This window comes from Equus asinus, chromosome 21 (genome assembly GCF_041296235.1).
Source record: "Equus asinus isolate D_3611 breed Donkey chromosome 21, EquAss-T2T_v2, whole genome shotgun sequence".
Taxonomy (NCBI): Eukaryota; Metazoa; Chordata; class Mammalia; order Perissodactyla; family Equidae; genus Equus; species Equus asinus.
In genome coordinates this window covers 85,808,058-85,830,651 of record NC_091810.1, presented here as the reverse complement: position 1 = coordinate 85,830,651, position 22,594 = coordinate 85,808,058, and the positions used below count along the sequence as shown (strand labels likewise).

Below are 22,594 nucleotides of genomic sequence, written 5' to 3'. Positions count from 1 at the left end.
TCAAAAGGGAGGCAGGGGTGCAGTAAGAGAGTAAATCTTCATCTAACGTGGCAGAAAGTCAATAAATAGAGAAATCGCTATGTAAGCTTATTTTTTTCACGACAAGTGGGTGACCACCAGAAGAACTAACGGAGGAACTGATCTAAAGGGCCGTGCGTGGGGAACAAGGGAGAGGGAACTGTTGCCTTCACTATAAGAACATCTAGATAATTCCAGCTTGTAAAAAGTGCTCAGGCATTACTTTGATATATTTTTTAATTCAGTCTTTAAAAAAGAAAGTAAAATTAAATTACAATAAAAATAAGACAGAATACAAAACAGAAAAATAACGCACTCACAACACAGAGGCGCGAGTGGGTGGGAGCAGGGGTGGGGCGAGTGGGCGGGATTGGAGCGAAGGGGCGGGGCTGGGGCCCCCAGTCTCCTGAGATGCCGCCCCCACTGAGGGGCGGGGCGCAGAGCTCAGTTTCCCCCTGACTCCGCCCACAGCGGGATGGGGGTGGCGCAGGGTCAAGTTCGCCTTAGACCCGCCCCCCAGCGCGGGGGCGGGGCAGGCTCGTCCGGGTTGTCCCACCGTGAAGGGCGCCGCGCGCAGAGACCTCGCTCTGTCCCCGCCGGGTCCTTGGGGACAGGGCGGCGCGCCGGCGGAGAGCCTGGCCTCGGCGCGCCCGATCCCCGACCCCCTGCAGTTCCCCGAGGCTCGCTGAGTGCCTCTGCGGAGCCCCGCGACGCGCAGGTAAGCGCAGCCAGGGCCGGGCCTGCTCAGCCCGCCTTTGCCCTCGCGGCGCCCGCCGAGACCTGGGCGCCCGCTCCGGGCGAGAGGTGGCAGCGGGGTGCGGAGCCCGGGAGCCCATCCGGGGTCAGATGGACCCCAGGACGCCTCCTTTCCACCACCGCGCGCCGCCGGTTCTCACCGCAGCGTTGCCCACCTAACCCAGTACCTCGATGGCTGACCAGAGCCCGGCGGACGTGAGTTCAGATTGCACCTTCAGCACTCGTGCACGCCACCGGGACAAATAAGTAGCCAACAGATATTTATGTGCCACCGAGTGCCCGCCACTGGGCCAAGTGCGGGGGCTAGAGTGGTGGCAAATGAACGTGGTGCCCGCCCCCCGTGGAGCTCACTGTCTAATGGGAGAGACCCACAGCGAACAGATAATCCGCACACACGAGTGTATACGTTAAAACCGTGGTGAGCCTGTGGAGGTAGAAAGTGCAGGGGGTGCTGGGAGAGCGCCTGAGCGGTGGTCCCATCCCCAAAGGATGCTCCAGCTCAGCTGCAGGATGACCAGGGAGTCCAGGGTGGAGAACAACAGAACTAACACGTTTGTTGGGAGAGAATGTGGCTTGTTTGAGGAAGGAAGGTCAGTGGGGCCAGCCTGCAGAGAGCTGGGGAAGAGCAAGTTCCTTAATTTCCTCCTGGGTAAAATGGGGCTGTTGCTACCCATGGAGGTGGAGACGTGAAGGTAAATGTCTCCGCAGGTGTTCCAGGTGTGCAGTGAGTGAAGCAGAGGTGAGGGCGTGTGTGAAGGGAGCAGGATGTTGGTGTGGACCGCACACAGGGTGCCTGCCCCGGAGCAGACTCACTTCCCCTCTCCTTGAGTCCTGTTTCCTTGTCTGAGGAGAATCTCCCAAACACCTTTTTCTCTAACATGGTGACTGGTGTAGTCATTCGTTCTTGAAGCATTTACCTGCTGCCCACTTCACCCTGGCTCAGAGGATTCAGAGGAAATCAGAACAGGCCTCCTGGAGCTCATGTGGGGTGGGCCAGGTGAAGTAGAGTGACGGTTCCAGCCTGGGGGTCTCCGTGCTCTGGGAGCCCAGAGGAGGGGGTCTGACCCTCTGGCCCTGCTGGGGAGAACCCCTCTGCTTCTGGCCAGGTGCTCATCTCCCAGAAAGCTCACCTGTGACTGCCAGCTCCTTGAGCCCCCAGAACAGGAGGCCCACAGTCCTTGACTGAGCATCAGTTACTTCCTCACTTACATTGGTGACATCACCCCCAAAACTGGCCAGAAAACTCCCCAGAGGCAGCAACCCTGCTGGTCCCTCGCTGAGGACCCCTCCGATCTTGAAACCCCAGGGATTTAGGGGAAGGCTTTGGGCTTCCAGAAACATCTGTCAACTGCTTGGTATATTTTATTGGCTTGAATGATCCCAATTCCTTCTTTGGCTTGGTTTACACTGTTGGTATAGGCTCAGGATTTGCTCCATGAAAACAGGCTTGGGGCCCAGAGAGTGGGGGGACACAGCTGAGAGAGGAGTCTGGCACTGTTTGTGGGTAGTGATCAAGAAACAGAGGACAGATGTTAACAGAAGGGAGCTGGAGGGAGAGGAAGCAAGGGCAGTCTTTGTGCAGCCACTCTGTTTCCCTCGCAGCCCGTGGCAGTGCCAGGCACGGAGAGAAGGGGAGTGCCCGGCGAGGCAGTCATAGACCTGGGTTCAGATTCTTATTTGTTACTTCCCAGCTCTGTGACTGGCCCTGGGCAGGTCACTTATTGTCTGACTGTGCAAGCTTAACACAGTGCTTGGCATAGAGTTGACCCTGAAAAAATATTAGCTCCCTCCCTATTCCCCTAAATGAACTAAAATAGGAATAATAAGAGCGCCTGCCTCCCAGGGCTGTCATGGGGATTCAATGAGTTAATGTACCTGAAATGCAGAGAGCAGTGCCTGACACGTATGAAGTTACTACTGCTGCTGCTGCTATTGTCCTTATTCCTTATTCTGGGCAAAAACTGGTGAAACAAGGCAGGCAGAGGCTGGGAGGCAGGGCTGAGGGGTGGCTCTGCGGGCCTGTGCAGGGTGATTAGCGGGGGAGTTGGGTTATCTGCTGCAGTGGTTTTACTGGAAAGCATCAGCCCGGGCAGGAGAAGGGGGTGTTCTGTGTGATAAAGGGCATCCTGCACAGCCAGCCTGTCCGCAGCCTGAAGACTCAGGCCAAAGAAAACACAGCAAAAGCATGGGGGAAACTAGGGTTGACGAAGACCTAAAATTGCCTTGTTTGGTTGTCTCTAACCCACACCTGGGTGTGGATCCCCTGTAAGGGGCCACCCCTGCCCCGGTCTGTCCGCCACCCTCATGTGAGTATGAGACTGGTCTAGGAGCTGTGGAATCCAATTAGGAATCCTACCCAGCAGAGGACTGGGCCCAGAATGAATGAATGGATGAGCATAAACCCGCAAGGCAAACTTCCCTGTGTTTGTGTCGGTTCAGAGAAAGGAGCAGGAAGAGAGGGAAAGATAACTAATGTCTTTAAACACTTGCCAAGGGCCAAGCATTTCTCGGTGTGTTGCAGCTTGGTGGTGAACCCTGCAGCTTTGGAGTCAGATGAAATTGCCTCTGTGACCTCACGTGCATCACAGAAGCCCTCTAAAGCTCAGCTTTTGCAACTGTAAAATGGGAGTCATTGTACCTACAGGTGCAATACCCACAGGGCTGTTTGAGCATTAGGAATGCTCACATATAAGTAAATGAAGTGCCGTCCTCACTGCGCAGCACATGGTGTGTTAAGTGCTCAGTCAATAATAGCTGCTGTTACTATTATTATCTTTGTAACCCTCCCAGTGATCTCCACTGTGGTGAGGAAACAGAAGGCCCCAGACGCAGACGGCTGGTGTTGATTGTGCACTCAGTCCCATCTGGAAGCAAGGGCTCTCTGCAGACACTAAGCGGATAGCTTGTGTGAAACGAAGTCAACTTTATGTGCATCTCATTCAATACTTAAAGCACTTGACTATGTGAAATCTTAAAAGAAAATAAATTGCACAACTATAATTTATGTGCCTTTCAAGTTCAGGTATTTATCATCTAGATAAATCTTCCACTTTGGGCTGTCGAAGCTCTTAAATAAAGTAGTTTGCCCTGACCAGTGTCTGTCTTGGCTCGTTTATCATGGTTCCCTGGTAAAGACAGACAGATCCCATTTTGCAGGGCAGGCCTCAGGACGCAGTTCGTGCCCCGCTGTTTTAGCCGTGCAGTTCTGCATGGTGGTGGTGAACAAACCACAGTGGGCTCCTGATTCCCTTATCCTTGTCTCTCTCACATACACATAGACCCAGAGAGCCAATCTAGGAACTAGGAATAGAAAGGCGTTCTGTTGCTGGTGTGAATCTGGAGAGATCTAAGGTTCTCAGTGATGGGTTTTTGGGAAAAAGTGCCTTGGATGAGGTGGCAGCGTCTTCTGGAAGTCAGAGTGGTCGGCTCTTTCCACCCAGGAGTGCCATCGCTGGGCCCGGCGTCCTGCCCAGTGAAGGTCTGATCTGCATCTCCCTGCTGCCCTGCTGTCCCTGCCTTTGGCCAGAGCAGCCCCTAAAGCTGGGATCCCTGGAGCAGCTGCAGGGCACAGCCTATTGCACGAAAGCCTTTCTGAATTGACCCTGCTTCCCCATAGTCCCTGTGGGCACCTCTGCCGGGCACGCCTTTCTCCAGCTGCCCTGGAATTGCCTCCTGTGCTGGGCTGTGAGCACTTCCACAGCTGTTGGATCAGGTGTTCCTGGTACCCAGCACCGTGCTGGCTGATCATCCTCCCTTCCTCCCTTCTGTGAATTCTTCAGGCAGTGTCCCAGGGATCAGCATCCTGAGCCAAAATGGCACAGTCTCGACCCTCATGTGGCCCACAGACATCATGAGACTGGTTATTAATAAGGACAGAATTGAGCACATAAACACACACGCAGTGTCGTATTATAAACTGGATTAACTGCCATGAAGAAGAAGCCTAGCGCATCACAAGAATGTGTAAAGGTGGGACAGATAGAGAAATATAGCCAGTATCAATATAGATAGAGTGGGCCCATAAATGTGGGTTGGAGGCTAATGCTCATTTATTTATATACCTTTGAAGACCGTTGGATGGTATTTTTCTATAAATTCTGGTAGACAATGTTTTATACTGGCAAGATAATCTTATAAGAATGTGTACTTTTAAAAGTAATTGTGATTTGGCTTCAAAATGGGAGGATAATGCAAATGCTCCAGTTTATTTAACCCAGTGGAGCTGACAGCCCCTCCTTGGATGTTGTCTCATTGGGTGCGCTGGTTCTCAGCATCATCCATCTCGCCCTGGGTGTCGGCAGCTCACCTGAGGGTAGGTCTGGCCTGGTGGGCATTGGGGCCCTCTCCCTTCTAAGTGACCCTGTCTGAGAGCCTAGTTGTTTTCTCCTCCTTTGGTACCCCGGGCCACCAGGCTGAGGTTCCAGGGTAGATTTTTATCACATTGTAGCTGGTGACCTACCATTCAAGAGGAAAGAAGAGCCGAGCTGACTGCTCTTGTCCGGAGGGCGGGACCACCTGTGTGCATGCAGCTGAGGCAGGGTGAGCTGGCGGCATCCTTCCCCTGCAGAGCCGTGCGCTCCCGCCTGAGGAACACCACACCTGCCTTCGAGCCCATTTAGTTCCACTGAGAACAAGGAGAAAACAGCACTAAAAGGCCTGTTTTTAATAAGACATGATCTAAACAGCCCCAGGAAACATTCTCTCTCCATGACTGAATATTATTAGAGACTTATTTTATTTGTTTGGCCAGAGCTGAAGACAAAGTACATCTTCGATCCCACCAGTCTCAGATGTAGACATTATTACAAGAGATGAGCTGCCACCTTCCCCAAAGCAAAGAGGGAAACTACCGTCTCCTTGCAGAAATCAAGAAGGCCTCCGCGCCACTCTTCAGGGAGTGGGTTTGACTGCTGTATTCTCAGGGTGCGGCTCTAATAGGATTGTAACTGTGTGACTCTGAGCCACGAGAAAAGAAGTGGCTCTGGAAATCTCTCTTCCCTAAGGCTGACACGGTGACAGTATTTACGCCTCTTGGAAGTGCATGTTAAGTGCTGGGTATTTATGAAAAGGTTCTGAGGTGTAAATGCGTCCATCAGTCAACCTGGAACTTTTTAGAGCTCCTAAGATGGTTTTAAATTAGAGCCACTCTTCCTTCCTGCCTTCTCTCTTCCATCAACACCCCCCACCCTTTGCTTGCTTCCTCTTATAAAAATGAACTGTCAAGGCAGGACACAGGCTTGGTAGGAGTGTTGGAACCGACTTGCAGAAGCAGAGTTAACATGTTAAAGGCCGATGCGTGAGGGTTTAGTGCCTTGATTCTCTCCTTCCCACCTAATCACAGTGTTTAGAAGAGAGGGGAGGGTGGGACAGGCTGACCGACATGTTCAGCCTAATTGCTTCCTAACCACAGCCGTCACAGCTCTGCTGTCAGCCAGCTTGCTCGTTGAAAAGGCTTTGCAGTTGGCGGGGAAGAGAGTAATGAAAACAAGTAATGCAAACACATCTGATTTGGGGCTCAGTAGGTGGCATATAGCCAGCTGCTCTAGCGGTTAAGATTGGGCACTCTCACCGCTGTGGCCCACATTCGTTCCCTGGTCAGGGAACCACACTGCCCATCTGTCGGTTGTCATACTGTGGTGGCTGCATGTTGCTGTGTTGCAGAAAGCTATGCCATTCACCCACGGTAGACAGGTTTTAGCAGAGCTTCCAGACTCAACAGGCTAGGAAGAAGGACCTGGCCACCCACTTCTGAAAAAATTGGCCATGAAGACCCTGTGCATAGCAGCCAAGCATTGTTGGATAGAGCGTCAGAAGGTGAGAGGGTGGCGCAGAAAGACCGGGCAGGGTTCCCTGTGCTTTGTACAGGGTCACTAGGAGTCAGAAACGACTCCACGGGGCATAGCAATGACGACAACAACAACAAAGTGTTATATGGGAGAGAAGCCAGGTAAAGAGCAGGCTTTAGAAGGCTAGACGTTTCTCTGTGGGCAGGTGATCATCAGGACAGAATGCCTGTTCCATGAATTCCTGGGTAGGAGTCTAACTTGGGTTATTATTGGCTTTCAAATGTTCATTTTAAAGATCAGAAATAAATGTTTTTTGCACGAACCCTATACTTAGTATCAGAGATTGCTTTGCTTTCTAATTCTCCCATCTGGCCTTCTTTGTAACTTCTTTGATGCCGTTGGTCAATCTTGTCTTAATGTTTTTTGTGGAAAAAGGATGCCAGTGTCTGTTACCCACTTTGCATTTTTTGAGCCACAAAGGACTGCAGATGATGGAAGTAGGAGGGCTGCCTGTCTCAGGTGTCACTGAAATGTTGCTCCTCTTTGGCTTCTTCTGGGATTCTGTCTTAAAATAATTTGAAAAGTGGAAAATGCCACTGTGTAAAGATGCATCATTATTTATAATGGCGAAAACTTAGATGTGACCTGAATAAACAGTATGGGAGGATAGTCAAAGTACAGAACAGCAGGTTGATGGAATATTAAGCAATATTTAAAAATATGCAGATTAGTGACGGGGGAAGCCTTTACATGCTCAGTGAACAGAACGCCATCATGTTAAAGACGTGATCAGGAAAACAGTCTGCAAGGGAAGCCTCAAAGGGATGGAATTCTGTCTGAACAGTGGAAGTGTGGATAACCTTTCTTCATATTTCGAAGTTTCTATGTTGTTTTATTACTCCTATAACTTTTTTTTAAATCCTGAAATGAGCCAAGTTAAGTAGTGATCTTTAATGCTGTTTGCGGTTTTAAGAGCACTACGTCTGTGGTCTTATCCTTATTGAATCTCTCAATCAACAATTTCTAAAGCCAGGCTTGGCTCCCTGCCTCCATGTCTCTGGTCGAGGGACTTGCTCTGGGTCCAATGGCTGAATGGCCCAAAGATGTGCTCACTCTGGCCCTGCAGACTCAGATTTCCCGGGTTTTTAAGGTGAAGATGCCCCTCCCCGCCGTGCAGCCTCATATCCCTCTGCCAGCCTGTCTCGTCCTGGCTCCCCCCCTGGTCCCCAGTGGTGAGGTGGGGAGGGGGGATTTAGGCTTGCAACTTTTGATGGCCTCCTTGGTGAAGTTTCAGCAACCTCTGCCCCCAGCACACACACACACACACACACACTCTCACACATCCTAGGTCAGCAGTTTCCTGGGGCAGCCCTGCATCACTCTGGCCTCTCCTGCTCAGGGCTTGGTACTCTAGTACCTCAAGGACTGGATTTTATATTCTTAACGTCGGCTCTCCTTGTGTTGGCCCTATGCCCTTGTATCTTCTGCTGCCTAGTGCTGGCAAGGGCCTAGTGTGTGGCCAGTGGTTTGTCCTAAAGCAGCAGTTCTTGAACTCATTCAGTTGGCCTTACATTGGGAAATGGTGACACGTGTCTACTTGAGACAAGCATTCGAGTCTGTGTGGTTCCTTTGGGAGGAGATCCCAGGAAGCGCTAGCAAGAAGTAGAGACATGAGCCAGAGAAGCACACCATCAAGCAGGTCCCCAGTGTGGACCGCTGCAGTTAAACCTGCTGGGGATCTCCGGCAGCAAGCGTAGAAGACCCAGCCCAAAATTAGCCTCTCTTGGGGCTTGGGGGCTGGGTGCGTACACACCATTGCTGTCCGTCGTTGGTTGAGCATTGCTCCTCAGAGGGAGTTCATTCTTGGGTGCTTCTGGCCGCTTCCAGTCACCAGGCGAAGGACCAGGGCAAAGGGATGCAGATGCGGATGCGCAGAAGTCAAGCCGGCTTCTCTGGAACAGTGAGGCCTGAGAGCTCAGGGCAGAGCCCTGACCGCGTCTGCTGTGGCATTCTTCCCCGAACACGGTGAATGTTATCAGTGCGTGAAACTGAAAATAACTGAGCCCTTAATTCTGTGCTGAATCAGAGACCCGTTTATACTAAATTGAGGACTGCATTAAGTAGTAGCCAACCCCAAAAGTTTAAGAAAAGTCATGGGAAGAAAACTTTAAATCAGAAAAATATTGCCATATTTTTTTCCCTGTTAACTGGGATAGACCACCAATATTTGATTTCCAGGGCACAATGCTAGTGTCCTGCAGCCAGGCAGCATGAGACCCAGCACTTTAAAAGAGGGCCAGAGAGTGTAATCAGATTTTTCTTTATAGTGGCAGTGTTCCCCCTCTGTTGTAGCTTTATTTTTCCTGTTATTTCTCAACGACGTGAAGATGAGCTTAAAAGAAAAATTCACTGGGAGAAAACATTGACCCTCGTTTGTATCAACCCACGATTATATGCCACATTTTAATATTAATGCTGGATTCACCATACTGACATTGATACCAGGGGATGGGAGAGAATTTCTGTAGTAATGGCTTAGGCACTGTGATAAATGTTTTGTAGTCATTGCCTTTATATAGAAACACTCCATCTCCAATTAAAGATTTAGGGAGCTCTTCATCAAAGTATCTATTAACGATTGAGGTGAACAGTATGGTTGTGCTGACATTTCAACTTCATTCACTCTGTAGTTTTGTGGGTCCCAATCCATTTTGTATGCTTGTTGTCTTCTGTGCAGGGAGGAGGAGTAACAGTAGAAGTTTGGGGCCATGTGGCATTCTGGAAACAATAAAACACGGAGATGTTTTATTATTATTAAGTCTATTGGAATATTTGTCACTACAAATGAAGGCCTGACTCCAAGGGATGATTTGAAATTGCTCGTGTAACAAGCGCCATAGGATTTAGTGGCTAAAGTTTATATGCTCTGAGTTATGGGCGTTTTAGGATTTGCATGGAAAGGATTTGAGGTCCCAGTGTTTTTGAGAAATGAGGCCATTTCCCTTTAAGCGATGGTTCGGCGTGTGTTCTGAGATGGAGAATCCTTGGTATCCATGCCCTGTTCCTGTGTCCTGTGCACATGGCAGATGTCCCTCCCTGATTCCCGAGCCTGCATCCTCCTCTCCAGAGTGCTCCCTGTAGCCATGACCGGTCAGCAGGATTGGTCACTAGATGAGGCCTCTGGACTCCCCAGGTTGTTGCATACCTTTCCACTTGGCCTTGCCGGTGCTGTGAATGGTCCACCAAGGAATCTTTCAATCTCTCTCAAAAAAAAGATGAATTCAAGAGGCGGTTGGTTAGATCGCCTCGTGCTTCTTTAGTCACCTAAAGTAGTTATTCGGTCTGGCAATGTTCATCTCCCTTCCTTTTTTCCTTCTGTCAAGTGCATTTTGATTTTTTCTTTTCTTCCTTTTTTCCTCTAATGTTGCTCAGAAGATAAAGCAGGGAGCCCCAAATTACTTGCTATTTGGTCTCATAAAGTTTGGTTGAAGTAATTTGTATTAATGGGAATGCACTGAGATGTTAAGGTTTTCTGCCTGCCACTTTGGGAAGACTGCTCTGCTGTGGTCACCAGTGACCCTCGCCAGATCTCCCGGGCTTTCCCTCTCCGCGTCTCCTGTGCAACATCTGAGGCCTCTGACCACGCCCACCTCTGACCCCTTCTTTCTTGGATTTTCCTCCCTCCGCCTGAGTGTTTCCTCTTTGATTCTCTACCTGCTGCCTTTCCCCTGCTGGCGTTCTCAGTGGGGCATCCCAGGGCACTTGCCTTAGCCCCCTCTTGTCTGCACACTGCCCGTGGCTGATTTCATCCACACCCCTGGTTATTAACTACCACCTTTACATAGACGCCTCCCGCATCATTGCCTCCATCACATCCCCTCTCTGGAGCCCAGACCTTTGTAGCCAGCAGCCTGCTGAGTGGTGCCTCTTGTGGTTCCCCTAGGCATCCAGAGTCTGATGTTCATTTGTTCTAGACTTTTCCTACTTTCACAGGGCAACCAAATGCTCGCCCCTCTCGGGTGGTTTCTGCTGCCTCCCTGGGTTATGGGCAAACTGTTTCAAGCATCTCAGAAAGCTTCCATGTTGGAAAATCAAGCCTAAGACAAAGGCACAAACAAGAACGTCTCAGAATGTAGGGCTTAAAAGAAAACAGTCAATTAGTTGTTCTCTGTCACAGTCCCCAGGGGTTGGTGGGCTCAATGAGGCAGATCCTGCTCTGGGGCTCTCATTCAGTGGCAGTCAGATAGCGACTGGGGCTCGAGCCACCTCTGAGGCCCCCTCACTCAGGGTCTGGAGGCTGGGGCCTGCACCAGGCTGGTGGCTGGAACACCTCGCGTGTGGCCTGGCTTCCTCACAGCCTGGCAGCTGGGGTCTAAGAGCAGGTCTCCCAGGAGGGCTGGGGGCAGCTGCACCGCCTCTCGTGACCCTCCCCCCACCCCGGAAGTCTCACAGCATAGCTTTTCCCATATTCCCTGGCCCGCCCAGCTCCAGGGGGATGGAACATACACCTCCCTCTCTGTGGAGGCATGTCAGGGTCACCTCATGGCTATGTTGGAAAATACATTAAGCTACAGCCCCAAACGTGTCTAACTGTGCCTTTGAGAACTACCTTAAATGCCACAGAAGCTTCACATTTTGTTTTAAATTTTTTTTTCTGAATAGGTAACATATTTGCATGATTGGAAAGTTAAGAAAACATATAAATGTAGATGATGAAAATGTTCTTTCTCATCCCATATCCCATACCCCCACCTCCCCATAGACAACCACTGTTATGTTTCTTTATATTCTTTCAGAGTGTATAGGTATTTTTGTATTTCACCCTTTGTATACAAAACACAGTATTCTATCCTCGCTGTTCTGCACTTTGCTCTTTTTTTTCCGCTTGATGATGTATCTGGGAGAGATTTCCTTATCGGTACGTAGAGGGTTCTCGCCCTCCTGCCTCCCTTCCTCTCTCTCACTCTCCTGTCCATCTATCTCTCTGATGCTCAGTATTCAATTGTGCGGCGCTGCCTCGTTCACTTCATCGGTTCCCTGTGGATGGGCACCGGGCTGCTTGCGTTTGCTGTTCTCACAGACACTGCTGCAGGGAATCACAGACAGCTGCCCTCTTTCCTGTGGGAGATAGACTAGGAAGCCTTCCCCGAGAGCTCGGGCCACTTATGTGCATCCTCCTCCGCTAGGGCCCCATCTCATCCCATAGTGACTTACCGTGCCTCCTCTCCCGGGACCGTGGGCTCCCACGGGTCATGGACGGTGGCCATTGTAGCTCATTGCCACTCTGCCTAGCACCGGGAGCTGTGTCCACACCATACAGAGGAGGCCTGTGCTGAGGAGCGGGCAAGAAGGAAGGGCAGGAGGAGGTGACGGAGTACAGGTTTCTGGGTGGCCTGTGTTCCACCGCCTCTAATTTCACTTGCAGCCGTATCTCTGAGTGGCAGTTACCACTTCATGCCTGTGTGGTTCCTCCCTCAGTCTGTCGCTGAAACTGGAATCGGGTCCCATCCTGTTCTGCCTGCTTCATGGGTGTACCCCAGGAGGCTCAGACCCAAAGCCCAGATTTTGTGCAGTCTCCCTGGTCAGCTCAGGACCACTCTCTGACAGCTTGTCCTATCCAAAAATCGCACCAGCAGGGGTCGTTGGGGAAAGCTGTCGGGGGTGGTCATCATGTAGTGATGATATCATCAATGAGTTGCTGTCCTGATAAAAATCCAGCAAAATTGAATTCTTCCCATGTTGAGGAAGTATCCTTAAATCCTATAATTTTACTGTTTCTGTTAGGAAATGTATTCCTTAAGGAATATAGATTGTTTTTGTTAAATTAAGGAGGCCAAACTATAACCTTAAAAAATGACAGTTGTGCTTGTTGCTTTAAAGAAGGCTTTCTGGGGTGGGTGGATGTTCAGAATTCTTTCTGTTGTAAGGAATAGAAACTTGACTCAAACCAGGTTAAGCAAAACTACGATTGTGGCTATTATAATAGAAAAGTTTCAGGGTATCAGGTACAGCTAGATCTAGGTGCTCAGATGATGGCACCAGGAATCTCTATCTTTAAGCAATTTCTACCACTTTGTTGGCTTCATTTTCTAAGGTTGGGACAATGGAAGTTTATAGCTCCTGATTTCGGAAGAAGACACTCTTTTGTCCAGTGTCCTTATTGAAAAGGAGCTCTGACTTGTCCTGTAGGGACATGTGTCTACTCCTGGACCAATTGCTTTTTCCAGGAAGTTAAAGTTTTCTGGCCCTCTTGATTGACAGACTTTCCAGCACCATAAGGAGTGGTGGCAGAGCAGTTTTCGAAACAAAGAGATGACACATGGGGCTGCCCACTGCAGATGGTGATCCAGAATTTGAATTTCAGTCTGTACCCAAACTGGAGGTGGTAAGCCTAGGAGTTAAGAGAAGGTTCTTTGAGCTAATGTCTCTGCTTTTGTGTATGTTTGAAATTTTCTGTAATAAAAAGTGCTTTTTTAAAAAGTGCATTAGAAAAAAGAAAAGAAGAGGAGCTTTTTTCTGCCTTGGTTTGGGAACTCTCAACAAATGAGCCCGCACATCCCTGTATGTTTACCGTCTGATCTTCTCACTGTTTTTCTTTTCTTTATATAAAGAAACCTTAATCTTTACTCTCCTCTAAGCTGGGAATTGGGAGGAAAACACATAATAGTTGACATCAGATTTCTGTGCTGTGCTGGGAGGGCCTGGGGGTAAGGCAATCAGGTGCCCTTAAGTACGTGTCTCCACGGTTCCCAGGACAAAAGGCTTGGAAAATTCCAGCCAGGAGGGAGAAGGCTGTCCATGCCATGACCGGGTCTGCATCTCTCCCTCTCATGGTCCATACTTGAGTCTCAGTGTGGACAGATGGGTGAGGGTTTCATGGGGCCCTGGACTTTCCCACATACATTGTTAGGGGAATGCCCAGATCCTCAGAGGGTCACAGACTGGCTGCTAGAAGAAATCTTAGCAGTTAGACAGCCTTTTCATTTTATAGGTAAGGAATCAGGCCAGAGGGGTGAAGTGACTTGCCCAAGATCACACAGAGTAGTAGCAAGAGCAGAGCTAGATGTGAGTGCCCATAATCTGACTTCTGAGTCTAGTGCCACTTAATAGCTGTGTGACCTTGAGTAAGCCCCATTACCTCTCTGAGTTTCAGTCTCCTCACCTGTTGTGGTGGACAGAATAATGGCCCCCAAAATGTCCATGTCCCAATCCCTGAAACCTGTGAATATGTTCAGTTACGTGGCATGGGGGAATTAAGGTTGCAGATGATCAGCTGACTTTAGAATGATCTTGGATCATCCAGATGGGCCTGATGTAATCACAAGGGTCCTTATAAGAGGAAGAGGAAGGCAGGGGAGTCAGCGGGAGTGATGCAGGGTGAGAAAGGTCAGGCGGCCAGCGCTGGCTTGGAAGATGGAGGGGCCATGAGCCCAGGGCTGTGGCAGTCTCTGGAAGGTGGAAAAGGCAAGAAATGGATTCTCTACTGGATCCTCCAGAAAGGAACGCAGCCCTGTAGACGCTTTGATTTTAGCCGAATTAGACCCCTTTTGGACTTCTGACCTCCAAAACTGTAAGATAATAAAATGTATGTTGTTTTAAGCCACTAAGGAAAAGGGGATAATCATGCCTTTTTCAAAAGATTGGAGTGTGGCAGTCAGGAAGATAATGTCTGACAGTTACCCAGCACAGCTCCTAGAATGTTAGTAGATGCTTAATAAACAGTGATGTTGCTGGCAGACAGTGATGATGGTGGTAAAAGACTGGAGCGTGGAGTCAGGAAGATAATGTCGGACAGTTACCCGGCAAAGCTCCTAGAACGTTAGTAGATGTTGATGGCGGACAGTGGTGATGGTGGTAGGCAGTGGTGATCATTAACAGAGTAAAGGGAGAGAAGCTGATGTCTTCATCAGCAGGTGTCTATGAAGAGCCAAGGTTGGTGCCTCTGAGGTGAGGTTCAGGCCTAGTAGGAGGCCAGTAGGAAGCACGAGATGGCCAAGATGGGTGGCCCAGGCCCCCTGCAGGAACCTTCCTCCTCCAGTTCCTCAGCCTGCCACCTAGCAACACCATCCTACACAGAGGAAGCAGGAGCAAGGGCCGGGCTGACCCGCCGATCTCTTCCATCAGGCGGAGCCCTGCGGCTGGATTCAGGCCTCTCTGCCTGGCCCTCACTCACCCTAATGCCTTTGGCTGCCCCTATGGCCTTAAAGATTGTTGCTGCCACCCCAAGTGTCAGCAGCTAAACTGCGGTGGGCTTGTTACGGCCCAGGCAGTGTGCTGGGTGCTCTGTGACAGCCTGTGTCACTGTCATTCAATCTTCATGGCAGCCCGCTGAGGCAGGCCTTTTTTCCCATATCACAGTGGAGAAACAGAGGCTCCAAGAGGTGAGCCAACTTGCTCTAGGTCAGACAGCTTGTCACTGGCAAGGCTGGGACTACAAGCTGGGTTCCTCTGACTCCAGATCCAGCCTCCTGGACAAAACTGGTCACTGAGTGAGGCAAGAGAGATGACCCCTCATAGGCTGACTGGAAGGGGCTTGGGAGCAAGGTCCCCCAACTCTCCGAAAGGAGGCCCCCACTCAAGGGAATTCCTCCCCCCTCTGGGAATGATGGCACCCCAGGTGGGACAGGGGGGGACTTATTTGCTTCCTGAGGGCCTGGTGGGGCACTCACATCTGCTCTCTCTCAGGGTCACTGCAGTTGCATCAGCATTTTATCTCCTGAAAAGACATACACTGATGTTTGGACTGGTATCAAACGATATTGAGGAATTTTTGTTAATTACTGTTAATTTTGTCAGGTGTGATCATAGTATTGTGGAGACGTAAGAAAGTGCCCTATTTTAGGAAGTGTCCTTTATTTTTGAAGTCTTTAGAGGTGAAATGTCCTGGTGTTCAGTGTGCTTTAATATACCTCAGGGGAAAAAGGTGAAGTAAACGTGGAAACGTGTCGATCGTTTGGAGACCTCTGTGTGGCTGTTCATTATACTCTTCGCTCTGCTTTTCTGTGTGTTGTAATTTCTTATAATGAAAAGTTTCCATTAAAAAGCACTTTGCCGAGCCCTTAGGATGCACTCAGTCTCGGGCTGAGGTGGAACCCGCCCGGTGCTCTGGAGCAGAGGTGGAGGGCGTGACGAGCCCAGGGCAGCAATGGGAGGGGCGGCCTGAGAGGAGGTCCCGTTTGGCCTGGATTCTGGCTCTCCAGTCTTACAGCTGCTTTTCTTGAGCTGTTTATAGTCAGTCCCAGTCAAGGAACTGAGAGGCAGCTGGCCGAGCCCTTCGTGACGCCTGATCACAGATCCCGGCAGCGTGCGGCTGTCCTTCCGCGGCTGGGCTCACTCTCCTTCGTGGCAGCAGCCTTCCTTTGCTGTGTCGTCATATGCATAAAGGGCTGTGGTGTTTTGTCAAACATTTTCCTGTGGTACACACTGCAGTAGGGCCCCCTTATCTGTGGGGGATACATTCTAAGACCCCCGTGGATGCCTGAAACCGTGGATAGTACTGAACCCTGTATGTATCGTGTTTTTTCCTGTGATAAAGTTTCCTTAAGAGATTAGCAACAACAACTACTAATAAAATAGAGCAATTATAACAACATGCTGTAAGAAAAGTTACTGTAGATCTTAGCAACCTCAGCATACAATTATTTTTCTTTCCCTATTAAGTCGAGAACTTTCACCTTTTCACTTAAAAGGAAGCACTTTATGGCTTCTCTTTGGCATATCTGAATTACCAGCATCACTACTCATGCACTTTGGGGCCATCATTAAGTCAAATAAGGGTGACTTGAACACAAGCACTGTGATACCGCAGCTGTCATCTGATAACCGAGAGGACTACTGAGTGACTAAGGGGCGGGTAGTGTATACAGTGTGGATACGCTGGACAGAGGGAAGATTCAAGTCCCAGGCGAGAGGGAGCGAGATGGCATGAGATTTCATCCTGCTACTCAGAAAGGGCGTGCAGTTTAAAACTTATGAATTGTTTATTTCCGGAATTTTCCATTTAATATTTTCGGCCTGCAGTTGACCGCGGGTAACTGAAATCACGGGAAGCGAAACCGTGCATAAGGGGGGACTGCTGTACTTAGGAATTCCATTTGTCACTGCAGATTCCCCAGCACATTTTTGTTGGCAAATTCTGTAATCTTTTGGGTTTTGCATGAAAGTTTATTTTTCAAACATAACATTGGAAGAAGATAATCAGATTCCCTAATCTCCTATTAGCCTCCTCTTTCTTTGCATTTTTCCTTATCAAAACAGCCAGCCGGTGCAGAGGGGCAGCCCTCACAATGTTTGTTCTTACCTTATCTTCTCAGTATTGTCAAGGACTTTGCCAAATCTGGAGACCTGTGCTGAGCATCTCTTAATATAGTCATTGCTGTTGACCGAGAGGCCAGACTTGGCCAACTTCTGGTTTAGCTCTCTAAAGATGGTGTTATCCTTTAACTAAAACTCTCTTGCTTTCCTATAAGCCTTTGGACATAGGAACGCATAATAGGTGACCTCTGAGTGGTAATTTCATAACTTCTTGGTGAAATGAATTGTATCAGATCAATATATCTGTAGACTCATCACATTTTTTAAGCTGCAGGGGACTTTTAGATGAATCTGGTACAGCTCTGTTAGTGGAGGAAACATTCATTTTAACTGCATAGTCAATTCTCAATTAACAAGGGTAATGGAGTGGAAGGAGGTCAGTGATAATCAAAAATCATGGTGAAAATAAAATTACAGTCAACATTGGATTTTCTGGCGGCTGATTAACTGGTGTGTGGATTAATTGAGGTTAAGACACAGTGGACCCTAGGATGTCATTGCTTTGGTAATTGGTCAGCAGCTGCTCACCAGCTGGGCTCCACCCACCCTCTCTGTTCTAGGGAGGAGAAGGGCTTCCTGGGGTCTGGATCAGGCAGAGCTGGCTGACGTTGGCTGGATTGGTACCATGATCTAGACCTCCGTCTGGGGAGCTAGGTAGAGGCAGCTTTTAGGGCTTGTCACATCACCCCTTGAGTGGTGGTTCTCAAAGCTGAGCTGTGTCAGAACCACCTGACCCAGATTGCTGGCCCTGGCCTAAATTTCTGGTTCAGTAGGTCTGGAGTGGGGCCTGAGAATTTGCATGTCTAACAAGTGCCCAAGTACTGTTGATACCGCACTTTGAGAACCACAGCCTTCTAAACCATTCTTTTCATCCTGGCTGCACAGAACCTCCTGGGGAGCATTTAAAACCTACTGATGCCTAGATACACCTCAACCAATTACCTGAGAGGCTCTGGGGGAGGAACCCAGGCATGGGTGGCTTTTAAAGCTCCCAGGTGATTTTAACGTGTCTCCAGGATTGACGACCACTGCTCTAGGTGCACGTCAGTCATCTGCATATGTCTCATGATTTTCTCCATATCTTTACCTCCCTGTATATTTGCTTAATATTTTTCTTTAAATAAAGTTTTTTTAAATTTAAACATATTTATTTAAAAAGCAAACTATGTATTCCCTTTATATAGAAAAACTAGTTTCACAGGCCAGAAATGGGATGTAACTGTAAAAACAAACATTAAAGTTTTTGCCTAGAATCATCTTGCCTTCCATCACACTTTGGGGGTGGGGCGGGGGTCTTTACTCTAGAGTGGTGCTTTTCGATCTTTTTTCCCAAAGGCGTTGGAATATGCTGTTTCTGTTCTTCATACCCTCTCATGAGTCGGGCAGAGCTGTGTATCTCTGAGCAGGCCTCATCTTCCCCTCAGAAGAGAAACAGGTTGGGATGCAAGTGAAAGTGACTTCATTACAGAATAACCTCAAGTAGGTGATAATCTCCCCTTTAAAAAAAGGAATTCATCCGTAGGAGAACAGATAACCTGGGGTATAGCCAAGAATGGAGTACTACTCGGCAATGAAAAAGAGCACGCTGCAGCCATAGGCACCACCTGGATGACCTTCACAGACATCATGCTGAGTGGCAGGCCGACACAGAGGACTATACACTGTCTGACTCCAGTGACGTCTGAAGTTCTAAACAGGCAAAACTGGTCCAAGGTGGAAAAATTTCCAACAGTGGTTGCCTGGGGGAAGGGGGACAGGGAGACTGAGTGGGGGACACAAGGGGACTTTCTGGAGTGATGGGATGTTCTGTATCTTGAGAGGGATTGGAGTCACATGGGTGCAGCATTTGTTAAGGTTCCTCAAATGGTGTCCTCAAGATTTGTGCATTTCCTTGTATGCTCAGAAAGGAAAAGAGAATGCTAAACAAACACTGACTCTAGTTACTGGCACGCGTGGTGAAGTGTTCAGGGGACATGCACTGCCATCCGCAGCTTACTTTGAAAGGCATCAACAAAATAAGCTGGACTAATGAATGGGTCGGGGGATAGATACATGACAAAACAAGCCTAATGAGATGGTAACAGTAGAATCTAGGTGGGGGACATCCAGGTGTTCACTTGCAAACATGCAGGTGTTCTTTAAGCTTTGCTCTGCTTGAAAGCCTTTCATGTAAGATTGGGGAAGAATGAACATGGACGTTCCAAACAACAGCCGCTGCCTCACCTACGTGCCCGAGCTCTCAGCGTTTGCCACCCCGTGGGTCCAGCCAGCGACACTGCTGCCGTCAGATGGGCGGAGGCTGGGAGAAGTGAGCCGGAGTGGGAGGCGGGGTGCTTCAGAGAGGCTGCTGCGCTGGGAGGGAGACTGCGGTGTTGTGTGCTGGCCCTGCTGCCCAGAAGGCCAAGGACGTTGCCTTCCTTCACCTGTGCGGTATCCTGGAGCTTCCCTGGGAGGGTCGCCTTGGCAGTGAGCCCTGGGGGAGCTGTATGGAAGCTTCTTTGGATGCGACTTGCAAATACCACCTGTGCCCTGCCCCTGACAGGCAGGTGTAAGTGGGTGAGGAAGAGAGGGGGCTTCCCAGGCTCCTCCACCCAGCAGAACTCCAGAATTGGGCCACCCCATGCCCCACTGGGTATCCTGAGCCCAGGGATGTGCTGGGGGAAAAGTGGGGGTGCTGGGGTGTGAGCTTGCCATCATGGGGATTGGGCAGGTGCAGCGGGCAGGAGTGGCCTTCTCAGGTCTGGTAGTGGGCTCTCTCTGGTGCCCCACAGCAGTGACCAGGGACCTGAGGCACCTCTCTGGACTTCAGGGTCCTCCCTGCCCTCAGCACTCCCCCATGATACACCGCAGCACACCCATGACACACCTTCACAGACAGCCCCACAATGTCCCCTCACTGTACCCCCATGACACAGTCTACTGCTCCCCACACAACACACCTCTACCCGCCATGATGCATCCCACAGCACAACCCCACAACATACTCCATATCACGCCCCCATGTCCCACTCTCACAGCAAACCCCCCACAGTACACCCTCATGGCTCAGCCCCTCAATACATACCCCCACATACACAGCCCACAGCATCCCTGCCATGAAACATCCACCCCACAACATGGTTTATACCATACACAGTGCAGCATAGCCCCTCTCACCCGTCCCCACCCCTCCCATCCACAGCACACCTCCCTGTGAGACACCCTATAGACCCATCCTCCATCAAACCCCTCCATCGCAGACTCCGCACCATAGAAGCCCCTACAACGCGTACTCCCATGTGACGTCCCCTATCACACACACCCCCCCCACACCCCAGCACACTCCCTACTGTGCGCACGTGCATACACACCCCCCCATGACATGACTCATGCACCCCTGCTGAACTTTGAGTGGAGGCTGAACTTTGAGTGGAGGCCCCTTGCCTTTGCTGTTGAGGAATGAGTCCCTGCACGTTAACCTGCTCTTTCCTTACTCGGGCAAGAATCTTGAGATACACGGGAAGGAAAACAATTTGCTCCTGAGGGAAGAATTTATGATTGATGTCTAAAGGATGGCTAATATGCTGACTACATCTCTTGTTTCCTACAAAAATGAATGAGCCCATCTTAGATCAGAGAGCCTGGGGCTGGGCTGGAGGGGCGGTTGGGGTTGTCTGTGCCCGGTTGGTGTCCAGGCCTTCAAGGCAGCGGGGAGTGAAAGGCCCGGCCTTCGTGATCAGACAGGAGCTTGTCCTCTGTGTTTCCTGGTGCCACATCTCTGGATGAGCCCAAGCTTCCATGTCCCCTCAGAAATGAGATGATAATACTTCTCTGCACAGTGCTTGCAAAGATAAAACAAAAGACAGTGAAGTTACAGGCACAGTATCGGTGCTGCCAAAACATGAGTTAGTAGACCTAAAAAGTGCCTGCTCTCTAGTGCACTAAATACCTTTTAGCTGTTGTCATTGTTGCTATTATTATTGATTGATGATGATTGTGATTTATTATCATTCATGAGGGTTTAAAATGTGAAAAGAGAGCAATATTTGGAACTTCCACAGCTACAATGATAGGATTTTTTGCTTTGACCACAAATGGCATTTTGAATGTTTAAGTAGCTGCTTGTTTCTGACCCACCCACTGGAGAGAGTGCCTTGAGAGCAGGGACTGTGTCCTCTGCACCCTGGTCCCCAGGACTGAGCACCATCACATATGGAAGCTGTTAGGAATTTACAAATTTTTGTTTTTGTTTTTGAGGAAGATTAGCCCTGCGCTAACTGCTGCCAATCCTCCTCTTTTTACTGAGGAACACTGGCCCTGAGCTAACATCCGTGTCCATCTTCCTCTACTTTATATGTGGGACGCCTACCACAGCATGGCTTTTGCCAGGTGGTGCCATGTCCACACCCCGGATCTGAACAGGCGAACCCCAGGCCGCTGAAGCGGAACGCGCACACTTAACCACTGCGCCACTGGGCCGGCCCCAGCTGTTAGGAATTTAGGTGGTCCGGACGTGGTTTCTTGATGAGCAAGTCCTCGCAACAAGAAAACTATTTAGTTTGTCCTAACTGCACTTTGGAAACATATCGTCAACAGCACCTTCAAACCACAAAGCCGAGGTTCTCATTTACGTGCCACTCTGTCCATTAATGTTACATGCCAATTAAATGAGACTTTCAGCTGCCAATAGGTCTGCAACTTTGCATGCCAGCATCCTCTTCACTTCAGTTAGTGACCTGAATTCATTGCCTCCCATCCATTCCTAAGGCTCTTCCTCCCCTGCATCCCAGCCAGTCCCCACGAGGACAGAAAGGCCGCCAGACATGGCACCGAGCCAGGTCTTGAGGAGAGAAGTTCCCCATGCAAGGTAGCCAGCCTGGATCCTTGTGGAATTCTAATTGTAATATGACCAAACGTTTCAGTTGCTTGGATGCATCTGAATTAGTGACTTTCCCATCTTTTAACATTCCTACTGGAAGCAGAAACAGCAGGCCTTAGTGCCCAAGAGCATAAGGTACCTGCCTGGCACCGGAAGCAGCCAGTTTTCAAGGAGCTGTTCTTGAGAGCAACCCCAGGAGCAGTTCTGCCTCCAGTGGAGCCCCTCCCTGCCCCGCTTTGCTGCGATCTGGGCTGAGTTGTAGGTAAACTGATCACAGTGAGCAAATGCACCATCCAGAGGCCGGGCCTCACATGGCCCACGAGCCTGCATGTCATTTTTCAAACTCTTGCTATTATATTGCCATTGGCAAAAGATGCAGCAGTGCTTAATTCTTCCCTCCCTCTGTGGCTCGGGCACTTTAGTCATTTGAAAGTGCTTCTTTTCCTTCATCTAGAGAAGTAAAAATAATTACAATAGAAAATGGGTAATTTGCAGCTACAATGCCAGGCTGATAATCAAAAACTTGTAAAGGGAAACATGAGCATATGTTTATCACTTCTTGAAATTAGAACGCAATTGAGAGAGGCTGTGGCCTCAGAGAGAGGGCGTTAGGGAAGGCAAGGCAGGCTGCCTGCGAATGAGGCTTTTAAGTTGCTGTTGCCTCAGGAGCAGCAAATAGAGGAAGGTGTCCCTGTGTGCTGTCAGCTGCTCAGGGGACCCTCAGGTAGTCACTCATGGATTGATCACTCACCTGTGTAACACCTTGCAAGGACTCACCAGCCACCAATACAGGATCAGGTTTGACCTTGTCAATATAGAACGCAAGGCCTTTGGCAACCTGGACCTGGGAACCTCATTACCC

General features: G+C 49.6%; 1 protein-coding gene across 6 annotated transcripts in view; it reads left to right on the top strand.

Annotated features, from left to right (window-relative positions):
* Positions 1 to 495: 495 nt before the first annotated feature.
* NMNAT3 (nicotinamide nucleotide adenylyltransferase 3) overlaps positions 496 to 22,594 on the top strand; it is a 124,614-nt gene continuing 102,515 nt past the window's right edge. For 4 of the 6 annotated variants that reach the window (XR_011496604.1, XM_070493425.1, XM_070493421.1 and 1 more), the window contains exon 1: positions 496 to 736. The gene's annotated coding sequence lies outside the window, so the exon portion shown is untranslated. The remainder of the gene's footprint in view (positions 737 to 22,594) is intronic. The other 2 variants (XM_070493426.1, XM_070493423.1) reach the window with 1 other exon arrangement.